Below are 14,636 nucleotides of genomic sequence, written 5' to 3'. Positions count from 1 at the left end.
ACCCAGAGATAAATGAGACAATGCCTCTAGACTCAAAAAGCTCATTAGTTTAGTGAGGAAGACAGATACTCAAACAGGTAAGATAAAACATGGTTAGAGCAATAAAAGAGTTAGATAGAGGGATTACCATATAAATTGTCTTCTGAGTGGGATGCTATTAATAATAACACTGGAATAGCAGAAGTAGACCAGAAGTGTCCCAAGCAAGCCAAGGGAATACCCCCTGGTTATACTATAGTGTTGCTCTAAGAGCTCCCCTACTCTCAGTCTGGTGGGCACTACAACACCACTTGGTGGCTCCTGACCCATAATACATTGCTAAATTTTCTAAGATGAAATAATATGGACAAGGAACTCTTAATTATTGCTTATTGAAGTGAGTTGAATTGTAATGAGTTGAAGTAAATTGCATTACAGGGACTATTAACAGATATTGGGTTTAAAATTGCAAAAATCAGCATGGTGCTCTTATTATCATCCTGTGGCAATTTACTTCCTACATGTATGGTGTGCCTTCCATGTCCTTGAATATGCTTGAGGGAGCTGTCCCTGCTACTTTGCACTTCACCCACTATTACCTCCCAGAAAAAGGGATCTGTTAGCCAAAAAGGAATATTGGAAAAATGTCCAAAGACTACTACACAAATAATTAAACTCACGGCAGGCTATGTACATTATGGAATAGTACACTGTCCCTTTCTTTATCCCTCTGCTAACCCACACGTTACACTCCTCACTCTGTTCCTGGCATCTAGGTCCTTTGCATTCCTAAGGGCTTACGCTTTGGTGTCCAGTCTTTCTCCCCTGCAGCTCTCCCATGCTAAAGGAGCCAAACTGTGCTCCCCAATGCAATGGTTTAAACTACATTGGCTAACAGAACCCTATCAGAATCTATAGACGCTCTCCCCAGAAAAACACAGAGACACATACACACAAATTTCTCCATAGATATTTAGGGTGGGAGTGGAGAGTTCCAGAGCCCAGATAACGCCCTGCTCTAGAGGGTTCATGAAATTGAATTGAGACTGATCTTCCCGAGTTTACCATAACTACCTTAACTTAGGGCCTCACTGATATCAGGTAAGCACTTAATGAATGTAGAGGTGTGAAGACATGGAAATGCAGGTGAGGTGACAACTGGAACAGGGTAGTGGCTGTCTCCAAAGAAACTTTATAGGACTATGTCATCACCTGAGGGCCCACCCAGTCCTGAGAGTGGCTCTCAGCCTCCGAGTGCCAGAAACTGCCAGCAGACACTTCTTAGGGGAGACTCCAGCTAAGTGGATCTCAGAGACTGGGGCTAATGAGAGAGTGAGATGTGTGTGGCTGTCACACTGCCCAGCACATGTGGGTTGGTATTAGGAGTGTGTTCTCTCCCCAGTAGCACCATCCCCGCAGTCGTGACTGTCCTGCCAATAGAGCCATAGGCCAGCATGGTGCTTAAAATTGGCTCAGGGATCTTCAACTATCTCCCACCCTGATTGGCAATGCCCTTTTTAAACACGTTAATTCATTCCATCAAATTACAGTCAAATCTTGTTGGCCTGGGAGCCATTTAGTCTCTTTAAGAAAATTTTGTGTTTCTCTACAGGCTTCATTAAATATTTGACAGTTTTAAAATATTCCATTTTTAAAAGTTTACCTCCCTGAAGATAATGTCTTATGGCTTGTTTCCAAATTGTGGATGTGAAGATAATGCTTCAGTGTAAGGTCCATGCACTACAACAAATCGTGTTCAATGAATACAATTTACCTCCCTCCTGACCCCAACCCCAACATCTACCAAAATTTATGCCTCAGCAGTTTCTTGTTTGCCACTCTTTTTACTAAAGGAAGGTTCTCTAAGCTTCTTCTAGTTTAACCTCTACATTCAGATGAGAAGTTTTCAACGTGAATGACTTTATCCAGAAATCATAAACTGGAGGCTCAAAAAGAATGGCCTGCAGACAAGTTCCTTGTTTACCTGGTAAGTATTTCTTAAACTTTACATTGGTCTGCCAGTTATTTTCACATAAAAAAATATGATTTCTACTTTTTCTTTAAAATAAATTAGAAATTGTGACAATATTGACCCCATATGCTTGCACTGAAAGAGTCAGCTGGAGAGCACAAAAAGACATGTACGAAATAATTCAGGGAATAACCCAAATGCCATCCAGTGAGAGAGGATGATGTAGTGTGGTGTGTCCACACAGTGGGATTTTATGTAGCACTTCACGCGAAGGAACCGCAGCAATACACAGCAATACGGATGACTCTTACTAACACGATACGACGTGAAAAAGGTCAGTGCGAAGGATTACAACAGCATGGTGACCTTTTTACAGAGTTAAAAACAACTAAAATTTAAAATATATTTTTAAGATACACTCAGATGAAAGGAGACTATATAGGAGGGAAAGTGAGGGGATGATGAGCACATGCTGCAGGACAATGGCAGGGGATGAGAAGCCACGTTCACAAATGTGATTTTTGTCAAGGTCCCGGTTTTTGTTTGTGGTGGTGAGTTCATCACATTATTATAAAGAACCAATTAACGCACTAACTAACTTAATGTAACACAATGTGGACAAATAACACGAGTGTGTCATGAACCAAAGATTATGGACGATCTAATTGTGAGTACCTGAAGTCTTAGGGGGAAAAAAAAGGAAAAAGAACCAGCTAATGCAAGTAGCAGGTGCCCTCCTCTAAACGAGCAGGTGCTCTTCTGTTTCCTGTGGTCCCTGCCAGGCTTTCTTTTTTCCCCATCACTGAGGCTACGCACTAAGTTCCATTGTTCGTCTCATATAGGGATTGCTCATTGGAGCAACAGCCAGTGATTCCCAGCCAGGGGTGATTTTGTCTCCCAGGGGACAGTTGGCAATGTCTGGAGATGCTTTTCATCACTCACCTAGGTGAGACTTGCTTCTGGCATCTGGTGGGTAGAGGGCGGGAAGGCTGCTAAACATCCTACAGCACAGAACACAGAGTTCCCCCTAACCTCCAGAACAAGAAGTTATCTGGCCCCAAATAGTGCCAAGGTTGATAAATCCTACTGTAGACACTTTAGTTTCCCCCCCACCTAACCTACACAAATCTCTAGGTCCTAGTGCCTACAATGGCATTCTTGGCACCCAGAGAACTATAAAATGTTGATTGAAACCTACAGTAATGGCAAATGACCGCTAAGGTCAGTAGTGGTTACAATGCAGTCCAACGGCTCATTTTCCAGATAAGAAAACTGAGTGCTGAGAGAGGAAGCAAATTGCCCATGTGGTCTACAGCTGCCTCCCTCTCCAACTTTGCCTTGGGCCGCTCTCCCTCTGTCCCACCCTGTACTACCAGGCTCTTTCCATTTCCTCAAATTCGCCAAGCCCTCTCCTGCCTCGCAGTTTTCCCATGGCTGGCTACTTCTCATCCTTTAAGTCTCCTTTAAATGTTTGCTTCTTTGAGAAGTCTTAGCCAATCATCCTATATAATTAAGCCCCTAATCTCATATGCTCTTTGTAGTACTTCTGTAGCACTTTCCCAATTTGCAATTCGTAATTTGTGCTTGATTTTCTATTTCTTCCTCTCTGCACCCCACTCCCAACAACTAGGCTTGAATTTCTGTCATATTAGGATCCATTCAAGTTTGTTTTCTCCAGCACCATTTACCCAGCACTGCATATGTTATGTGCATGTAGGGGGTACTCAATCAACGTTTGCTAAATAAATGAATAAATTAAAAAAGGACTGTACTAAAGGAAAAAAGGAAAGAAAAGGGAAGGAAGGAAGGAAAAGAGAAGGATAGAGGGAGGGGTGAAGGGAGGGAAGAAAGAAAAAAATGGAAATTAGTAAACCTTTATTCTCCTTGTTCCTAGCTCAACAAATTTAACTGTATTCTCTTCTTGGACACAAAAAATTAAAGCAGCCCACTGAGGGGAAAAGCGGGGAACAAAGCAACCTCCAGATGCTGCTCTGTGCCTTTGGTCATTAGGAAATGTTAACGAGTCTCACCATTTGCATTATGTCAAGTTAGTCTCTAAGTCTGGGTTTCCTGAATGAGTGCTAGCGTTCTTGCTTTTTCTTTGTAGTCTGTCTCCAGGAGTTGAAAAGATGCTAAAGGTAAAGCTGAGTTTTACAAACTCTCTACCTTTAACAGAGCCAAACCAAGGTCCTGTCCTGGAAGGGACAAACTGGTTTGACATCTGCTGCCCAGGTTCCTGCCCTGAACCAAACGGTGTGTTCACAATTACCTTTGTATGAACTATGCTGATTTCCCAGTCTTGTACATTACTTCGCAAAAAAAAATTTATTAAAAAAAAAGAAACAATCTCCAACAATGACTTGTGACATGAGGGCTGAGTCCCATTTTCCATCAAGAATGTTTACATCCCTTGAGTGGTGACAGAACTGGGCCTTGAGGTGATCCTTAGGAGTCAAATGACCTGGCCACTAGTCTCTGCCTCTTGGCAGGTAGTTGGAATGACACTTAACCCAGTTCTATTCCCAGATTTGGAATGACACCTCTCTGGTCACTGACTCTCAGTTTCTCTTGCCACCGCTTTCTCTCACATGACTGCTAGGGGAAGCAGTGGAACGACACCTGGGCCAGGTGTCAGGCTGCAGAACCGAGGCAATGATTATAAAAATGTTTCTGTGCTGCACCTCCAGCATAACGTCTTCAAAGTATTTTTGCTTCAGTTCAATTCAACTTGCCTACTATGTGTAAGGCCATGGGTAAGGTATGTCTGCTAGAGATAAATTTCCTACCCTCTAGGGGCTGACAGGAGAGATGATGAATTTAAAAGTAGCTATAATTCAGGGCAGAAAATATTAACTGCCGTATGAAAAGCACAAGGGAAAAAATTAGTTTCAAATAATGGAGAGATCCTACTGAGATGATTATTAGGAACAGCTTTCCAGGAGAATATTATAACTTGAAATTGACGTAGAAAGAATTGGTAGAATTTCAGTAGTCAGCAAAGGAGGGCAGGAAAAGGGGCACTCCAGGTGGAGGAACTGCCCTTGAGCAAAGGTGCAGAATCTGGAAACATGGAGTGTATTTAAAGACAAAATGTTAGTTTAATGTATTATGGGAGGTTAATGTACTATAGTGTTACAATTAACCCAGTCAAGTATGGTTAGATAATGCACCTTTGGGTGGGACCTTGGGGTCTGAAGATGTGTATACTACTCCAGGTAATGGTTGGCCAAAACAAAGTTTTCTGACCCCTTAAAAACTACACCTCCCTTCCCCTCCATCTTGCCCACAACCAGCAGGCAGACCCCTCACGGTTGCCCTAAAGTTAGCATTCCTAGGAAAAGTCACAAGCAGAGGCCAGTGCCTATGGCCATTTCAGTGGGGCTGTTGTCTGATTGTCAAATTAGGCAGCACAGATATGCTTGGGGCTTTAGTTTCCTTTGACTAATCAGGGTTTCCTTTTCTCTGCCCAGGATGTCGTCAGCCTGGGTTATGGAAACTCTTTCTTGTCACATAGATTGGCTGGCACAAAAGCAGTTCATCCCACCTGTCAGTGGTAAGCAGGGAGGTAACGCCCTGCCGTGTGGATAATTGTCCACCCAAATGTGGGCTGAAGCTCATGAAAACTCACATTCTGTAAGAATAATATCCTCTCTTTATGTTCTAGTCACCCTAAATGTATATTTTTCCATATGCTGGTTTAATTCTCACAATCCTGGAAGGAGGTATCAGCTATGGGTCAGGATAAGGAAGGTAAGGTTCAAGGAGGTGGAAGAATGTACCCAGAGTCACCAGGCTGGTAGGTAACAGAAGCAGGTGCTTCTTAATTAAAACGCTTTCCACCCAACAAGGCTGTCTCTCATGAAGACAATTCTTCCTCCTCAGCTCTCTGACATTCTCATCTGGCAGGTGTCACAAGGGACAGTGCTTGAACACCTGCTGTTTGTTCACATTCGAGCTAATGGATGTGCTGCCCAGACAGGTTCTTAGGTTTCCCTTAAACAGGTTTTCACAAGCTTCAAACTGCAGAGTGAGTAGAAATAGGCAAGAGGGACTCCACCCAACAGCCAGACGGTGGTTTTTACAGGCAACATCCTAATCTCTTGGTCTAGTAATCTTGAGCAAGAGGCATTTTCTAGGCTCTCGTGTGATGCTGAAATTAAAATTCTCTTGCTGGTAATGTCTTTGGTATAATAAGAAATATCTATGTTGTCTTTGTCTCCATTTCCTGGCATAGAGCAATTAAAACCCTTGGATTTTCCAGAATGATAGCAGTGTGTTTCGTTATTCACAGTGAGCCCTTTTCAATGAGGTGACCCTGGTGGGCTCCCAGAGAGCTTCAAGACGGGGATAGTGGAACCACCCATGTCTTCAGAGGGCTGGAACTTTCAGACCCACCCACCTGACCTCTGAGGAGGGGAGAGGGGCTGAAGACCGATTTCAATTACCAGTGGCCAAATGGCTTAATCAACTGTGCCTATGTAAGGGAGCCTCTGCAAAAACCTCTAAATGACAGTGTTCAGAGAGCTTCAGAGTTGACAAACACAACCACATGCAGGAGGGTAGCACACTCTACCTCCATGGAGGCAGAAGCTCCTGTGCTAGGAACCCTTCCGGATTTCACCCTATGTACCTCTTTACCCGGCTGTTCACTTGTATCCTTTATAATAAACCAGTAATAGTAAGTGGTTTGAATATGGTTTGTCCCTGCCAAAATTCATATTGAAATTTGATCCCCAAAGTGGCAGTGTTGGTTGGTGGGGTCTAGTGGGAGGTGTTTGCGTGATGGGGGCAGATCCCTCATGAATAGATTAACTCACCCCCTTTCCATGGGGGTGAGTTTCTTACTCTCATTGGTTTCTGTAAGAATGGATTGTTAGAGCCGGCTTCCGTGGCTTCTTTCTCTCTGGCTTCCTCCCTTGCTGTGTGATCTCTTTTTCACATGCCCACTCCCCTTCTGCTTTCCACTATGACTTGAAGCAGTATGAGGCCCTCAGCAGATGCAGCTGCTTAATCTTGGACTTTCCAGCCACCAGAATAGAATAATGAGCCAAATAAAACTCTTTTCTTCATATCCAGCCTCAGGCATTCTATTACAGCAACATGAAACAGGCTAAGACAATAAGTAAAGTGTTTTCCAAAGTTTTGTGAGCTGTTCTAGTAAATCATCAAGCCTGAAAGAGTGAGGGGTATGGGAACCCCCCAACTTTGTAGCCAAGTCAGACAGAAGCATAGGTAACCTGGGGACCTAATATTTGTGACTAGCAATGAAAGTGGGGACAGTTTTGTGGAATTTAACCTTTTAAACCTGTGGAGTCTGACACTAACTCTAGGAAGTTAATGTCATAATTGAATTATATTGTAGAACATCCATTTTGTGTCCAGAGAGTTGGAAAATTGGTTGGTATCAGGAAGAAAAAGACTCCACACATTTGATGTCAGAAGTATTGTGAATAAAAACAGTTCAACATCTGAGAAGTACGAGACAGTAAGAGCACAGACAGGTCGGTATCTGGGGCTGCCACCCTGTCTAGGCAGCCTACCCACTGCATGGTATAAAGACCCAAGACAGGTGCAGGAGAAACGGCAACACATTTAAAGACAAAGCTACTTGTGGTCAAGACCTGGTTCTGCCACTTATTCATTTTATCATCTGGATATCTCACAAAACTGTTATAAGAATAAAATGGGATAACAGTTGTAAAAGTGTTAAATATAAGCTGTTATAATTATGAGGGAGTTTAGACTTAAGGCTGATTGATAAACACTCAGTGAGAGCCAGACATGTTTGGCCCCTCCATGGCAGTCAGATCTTAGCTTCTCTAAACCACACAGTCTAAAGTAACTACACAGTCACCCCCTAGCACATCATCCTATTTTCAATCTCTAGGAGCGCTTATCTATGGTTTTTTTCTTACATGTTTATGTTTTTACGATCTGTTACTAGAACACAAGCTTCACAAGAGCAGAAGAGCTTCAGTCTACCTTGTTGGTTGCTGAATTCCTGGCACATAGTAGAACAGTTTCTAACACATAGTAGGCCCACAAATACTTTTTAAGTGAATGAATGGATCAGATTACATTTTGGGGATTCCAATTTAAGGACACAGATTACAATATTACTAGACTGGTAAACAGAAAGGCCAAAAGTGACAATCATAGACTGTAGCACCTGATGAATGTTTAGCAAACATCCAGTCAAATTTAATTTTTTAGAGAAGAAAGCTGAGATAGTAAGAGAATCCTCAAATGAGGACACGTAGACAGCATAGGATAGGCATTGATCTCCTTCCAAAGTCATGCTTTCACTCTTAGACCAATGAAGAATTTATCTTGACAATAAATTTTACTCCCCGGTATTATTATTTCTCTTCACACCCATATATCATTATTTGTCACTTACCATAGGATTTTAGAAAACGAGAAACCTATTATGAACTCTGAAAGAGGAAAGAATCAGAGATGATCTGATCATGCATTCTTTCTACAACATCCTGGCTCCCACACCTCCACTAAAGCAAACTCTACTTCCTGGGGAAAAATGTTCTATTTTCAGACAACCCTACTGATAGTAACACTGTGTGCCAGACATTGGGCTAAAGTCCGGAAGGTGGAACTCGCAAGTCCCTCCCCATCGCCCACACAAATGCACACAAATACTTCCCTTTCAATTTGAACAACTCTGCTTCTATCTATTTTACATATTCGCCATCCATCAAAAGTTGGTTCCTAAACAGGGCCTGTGTAGATGAAATCATTTTGAAAATCACTACATTACCAAGCTTTTCTGTTGAAATGGCCTGAAATCTTTTACTTACAAAGGAGGTTTATAAAAGAAGCAAATGTAAAGCATGATATAAAACAATGGTTCCCACTCTTTTTAGTATGAGGAGCCTTTTCTTAACATTGCTGGTGAGAGGCAAATGATTAAAAGCATTTTTGAAAGCAGTTTGGTATTATAGTAAATTTGACGATATGCATACTGCTCAGTGCAGCAATTCCACTCTTCTCTACAGAATCATGTACGCATGTGTACCAGAATACACAAACTAGAAAAGTTCAAAGCTGGCAACAATCCAAAATTCATCAATGATTACACTGGCTTTTTAAAGTGTAGTCTTATAATGGTGTATTCTGCCACAACGAAAATAAATAAACCCAATTTTATGCCAAATGTGGATATAGCTCAAGAATATAATCAGCAGAAAAAGCAAAACACAAATGAATATAATCAGTGTGATTTCAATCGTATAAACTTCAAAAATATTGTTATGGGACATATACATAGTTAGAAAAAAAATTTGAAAAACAAGGAAATGGTAATTACAAAAGTCATATGAGAGTTTATCTCAGGGTTGGGAAAGAGCAACAGAGATGGGCTGCAGTTGGGGAGGGCTCCAAGGGAAACTCCAAAGTGCTAGCCGTGTTCTATATTCTGACTTAGACAATGACTATATGGATTTTGATTTATTACTAAACTGACTGCATGTATTTTTTGCACATTAACATGACATTTGAAAAAATGCCACGTGCTCTCAAATAATTGAGATTTATTTTTGTTTGTGGAGACCATATCAATGTTTTTTGGTCATATGAGTATTTGGACCCATAGCAATAACTCTAAGACTTATCAAGAGTTGTGGCCCACAGGTTGGTCACCACTGCTGTACCATTAAAAGAAAAAAAAGCATTGACTTGGAGACAGAGAAGCCTGGGTTTTAGTCTGAACTCTGGTCCCATTAAATAATCCCTGTCCCTTGTCTGGACCTGTTTCTCCATCTCTAACAGAAAAAGTTGAATTATATGATCCCTTGAGTACTCCTTACATTTTGATACCTGTAGTTCTTGTAGCAATAGGAACCTTCTGAACACTGCCTAGGTGACAGCTTGCAACCCCCTCACAGGTGCACATCTGGGGTCATAAATTTCTTCCATGGAGCTGTCTGCCTCTGCTTCAAAGGCGCCCCATGGCTCTCACTCAAGCTTCAGCATTCCTTTAAGGAAAAATAAAAGATGGCTTCTGTTGCACCATTTCTGCAAATTGGAGCTATCATGTTGTGCAGACCACCTGCTTGGGAGCTATCAGAAAAGGGAAAAGGAGCCGGGCGTGGTGGCTCACGCCTGTAATCCTAGCACTCTGGGAGGCCGAGGTGGGCGGATTGTTTGAGCTCAGGAGTTCGAGACCAGCCTGAGCAAGAGCGAGACCCCATCTCTACTAAAAATAGAAAGAAATTATATGGACAGCTAAAAATATATATAGAAAAAATTAGCCGGGCATGGTGGCTCATGCCTGTAGTCCCAGCTACTCGGGAGGCTGAGACAGGAGGATCGCTTGAGCTCAGGAGTTTGAGGTTGCTGTGAGCTAGGCTGACGCCACGGCACTCACTCTAGCCTGGGCAACAGAGTGAGACTCTGTCTCAAAAAAAAAAAAAAAAAAAAAAAAAAGAAAAGGGAAAAGGAGCATGCCACCTGCAGGAAACCCCATGCTTGGCCCCAGGACTGGGAGCCAGCGTGCCATTTTCCCTAGCCACGGTGCCATATCAATCAACTGAGCATCAGAATTGCGCAGTGGGCCAACATTATTTGATTCATTTCCATGACTATATTTGGATTTAAGCACAGCCTTGGGGGAGGTTTCTTGAAATTCTTAAGATGGCACCATCAAGCCACGATGTATGATTCTGGGTTTGACTGATAGAAAACAGATACCCTGATATGCTGGAGAATTTCAAACGAATATACAGAAGTGGAAAGTGGTGAAATTAGGATAAGTAAAAGGGAAATGAGTGATCTGCTAATAATGGAAAATTGTTTGGGAGAATGGTGGGGCATAAGAGAGATCAGAATTTCTACTTTGTTCAAATATCCTGGGATGCCATGTCTAGTTGATACAGGGTAATTCAGGACATTAAATACTGGGCCAGATAATTATAACACTATCTCAGGTTTTTTTTTTTTAATGCTTTTACTATTACAGAAGCAATACATGCACATTTTAAAAATCAGAAAATAAAAATATAAATAAAAAACCTTACATTACTACAACTCAGAAATCACCACAATTAACAACTTATTGCACATACATTTTTTCTTTTACCAAAATGAAACCATGTGGTAAATGTTATTTCACAATCTGCTTTTTTATTCAACGGCCTCCATTCTTCCACTGTTATGAGTTTTTATCTCATCTAAACCCAAACAATATTCAAATGTCACCAAAGGACCCACTAATGTCCACTACAACTGGCTTTCCAAACTGATTAGGCATTATTCTGTTTCTTAACCTAGATGATGGTTAATGAATGCTCACCTTATAATTATCCATTAAGCTGTACATTAATATTTTGTGCACCTTTATATAGGTATACCATATAATATTAGTATATACACACTATATATAGTATATAAGAATATGTTTCATAACAAAAGAAAGGGAGGAGATATCAGACACTCTTGTATGATTATTATTGTACTTTTGCTGGCTCTTTTAATCTAGTCTTTTCCCTGTTTCATGATAATGACTTATTGTAGAGCCAGTGGTTCTGCAAGAGTTCATATGCTAATAGCTACACCCCACTGACTTCAGATGCTACACAAAAACAACAGACAAGTGACCTAATCTCCAGCTGCTTTCATTTTCATATTTTTTATTTGTTTGTTTAGGAATAATTACATTTATCCCACAGAGAAATGGTAAAAAGTAACCAATGTTTTCGTTTATAAGGAACTTAATTTTGTTTTGTTATTTTGGATTCTAATAAAAATTTAGGTGTGATTTTATGTCAATTTAAACTTGGCTCTAAACCAAACAAAAGAAAAGACTTCCTTAGCACAGTGTTCTGAAATCTTTTTCATATAGTGGCACCCATAGAAAAATGATAATATTTGTACAGTGTAGATCAGATAAATGGATAAGTCTGTTTGAAGTTGGAGGGGATCCATATTTCAAAATTCCTGTGAGCACCCCAGGGCCGTCCGTGGCACAGCAACTGGGTAGCCCTGCCTTCTCCTGCGTTTGTAGCAACAAAATACCTGTCCCTTTTCCCATTTCTCTCAGGTTAATCAAAGTCAAATTGGGCAAAGTTACATCTACAATGAATCCATCCTATAACTATTCACCACTCCTACAGACGCTGGTTTCTCAAAGCCTCAAAGCCTTTATTCAGGTGAGTTTTGGGAAGTTTATTTTTCTTTTTGCTTTTGTTTTTGTTTTTCCAATGGCTGTCACAACCTCGTTGCTCCCTCTCCCAGGGGAAAAAACATCCTAGCAATCTTTAAAAGTACTCTTCAAATGAAGCTTTCTTTATGATACCTTCTTAATCAGAATTAATCACAAGTTCAAAACCAAACTCATCACCTACTCCCTCCTCTCTGTCTAAGTCACTGCCACCACCATTATACACCTGGTTGTATGATTCAGAAATCTAGAAATTCCCTTTAATAATCTCCTTCTCATTCTCCAACATCTAATGAGTCCAAGGTCTATTGATTATCTTCTAGATATTTCTCAAATTGGTTTCCTTTGCTTCGTCCCCGATATTGTTGCCTTATTAGTTCAATCTGTGCTCTCACTGGGATCACTGCAAGAACTACTGACTGCATCCAGTTCCACCTCTGTCTGAGGCTGTCCACACTGCGCAGAGTGACCTTCCTAAAACAGACAATCTGATTTCAGTAGCTGATTTCAATCACCTACTAGAGTGATCAACCGTCCTGGTTTGTGCAGGTCTGAGGGGTTTCTCAGGATGTGGGGCTTTCAATGCTGATGCCCAGGAAGTCTGGGCAAACCAGGATGGTTAGCCACATACTTAAAAGCCTTAAATTCCTTTAGAATGGCATATGAAGTTCTCCCTAATGTTCCCTACACTCTTTTCAGCCTCAACTCTTTGTTCTCCTCCTCTCACTCTACCACACACTCATTTATACCCTGCACACCAGCTTTGCCAAGCTACGTTCAGTTCTCTGAATGCAATGTGCTTTGTTCCTTTACATCTCAATACCTTTGTACATTGTGTCTCCTTGACTTAGAATGTCCTAGAATGTCCTTCACCTTATCTGGGCTTGCTGGTAAACTTCTATTCATCCCTCAAGATTCTTTTCAATTGGCACTTTTTCACTGCAGTCATCCGGGAATTTCATCTAGGTTCTCACAGCACCTTGCATATATTGGTATCAAAGCACTAGCCCACTGAACTCTACCCTCCACCAGATATTGAGACATAGGACTTTTCTTTGTATACATAACATGCAGCACAGGGAACTGTGCATAACAAGTGCTCAATAAATGAAGGAAGCAAAAAAGGAAGGAAGGAAATAAAATGTGTTGACAGAATTTACCTAGATCATTTTGCCTGCTGTGTAAAATTTGCGCTTGAGTTAGCTGAATAAAATATATGCTTTTCCCATTACACTGTTAACTCCTTGAGGCAGAAACAGAGTTCTATCTACTTTGTTTTGTCTCCACAGCATCCAGTCTGCAGGGACTCATTACATTTGTTCAGTTGATATGGTTTGGCTACTGTCCAAGACTAAGAAAAGATGGATGACATGAAGGTCTCTGCTGGGGCATGTGTGAAGAGGGATTGCATGGCTGTATAAATGTGGTCCAAAGGTATGAATTGAGTGCTACCCCTTACTGAGTGTGACTGCCGTGTATTTGCCTTTACAGCAGTCACTGTTTCTCTTAGGGAGAAACATCCTTATTGCTAAATAAAAAGACAAGAGTATAGAGAGTTGGAATCTCCCACCTAAACTAGGTTCTAGAAACTGTTGAAACAGCTCTACCGACAACTAGGTAATGAGTTTGCCCATTAGGAGAAAATGATTCCTTATTCAATGATTGTATATCCTATTTCTAGTCTACAAGTAAGTATCTATAACAATGTGCCTAAAAGTGAGACTACCAACCACATATATCATAATCACATGAGCACTTGTTAAAATGCATATTCGTGGACCATCACCCAAATTTTTGAGGGTAGGGCCAGAGAACTTGGGCATTTCCAGCTCAGTATCTCAGCTGATTCCTATCACAATGGCATTTGTAAACTGCTGATCAATACAGCAAAGGAGACTCCCATTTGGACAATGTTTCTTCTGTCAAATGGTTATTGGAAGAATTAGATAATATGTTTTCTATAAATGCATACATAACGTCTGACTCATGACACCTGTTCAGTATTTATTAGCCAATACTGTTCCCATACTTTGAGTCCCCTGGTAAGAAGTATATGTCTTTTATATCTTTGTATTCACTGTGGCATTTGAGCATCCAGTATGCAAACTTAGAGATAATATGTTCCCCCAAAATTGAATTATACAAAATTTTGAATGATTTTGAATAAGGCTACAGGGAAAACTAAAAACAAGATGCCATTTTTATCAAGATCTTTGGGAAACACTGAAAGCTGACCAGAGGGCTGTTATAAGGACATTCTTGTACAAAACTGATAAAACCCTTCATAAAGTGGAACACACTCTCTGGAAAGCAGTTCAGTAAATTTATCAAGAGCCTTAAAAGTCTTCATAATTTTTGATGCAGTAATGTAATTATTATTGAGAGGAATCAATCTTAAGGAAATAATCTGAAATGAAAAGGTATAATGCTATGGATATTTCTATACACAAGGGTAAGACATACAACTAACTGCATTAGAAAGAACTCAACTACCTGACACTAGGGGAATGG

At 40.8% G+C, this 14,636-nt stretch overlaps 1 protein-coding gene across 1 annotated transcript in view; it reads right to left on the bottom strand.

The window, feature by feature from the left end:
• Positions 1-14,636, bottom strand: part of ATP13A4 (ATPase 13A4) — a 133,136-nt gene that overhangs the window by 95,240 nt on the left and 23,260 nt on the right. The window lies entirely within an intron of this gene.

The sequence above is a fragment of the Eulemur rufifrons genome, chromosome 7 (assembly GCF_041146395.1).
Source record: "Eulemur rufifrons isolate Redbay chromosome 7, OSU_ERuf_1, whole genome shotgun sequence".
NCBI classification, from domain to species: domain Eukaryota; kingdom Metazoa; phylum Chordata; class Mammalia; order Primates; family Lemuridae; genus Eulemur; species Eulemur rufifrons.
This window is presented reverse-complemented; position numbering and strand designations above follow the sequence as displayed.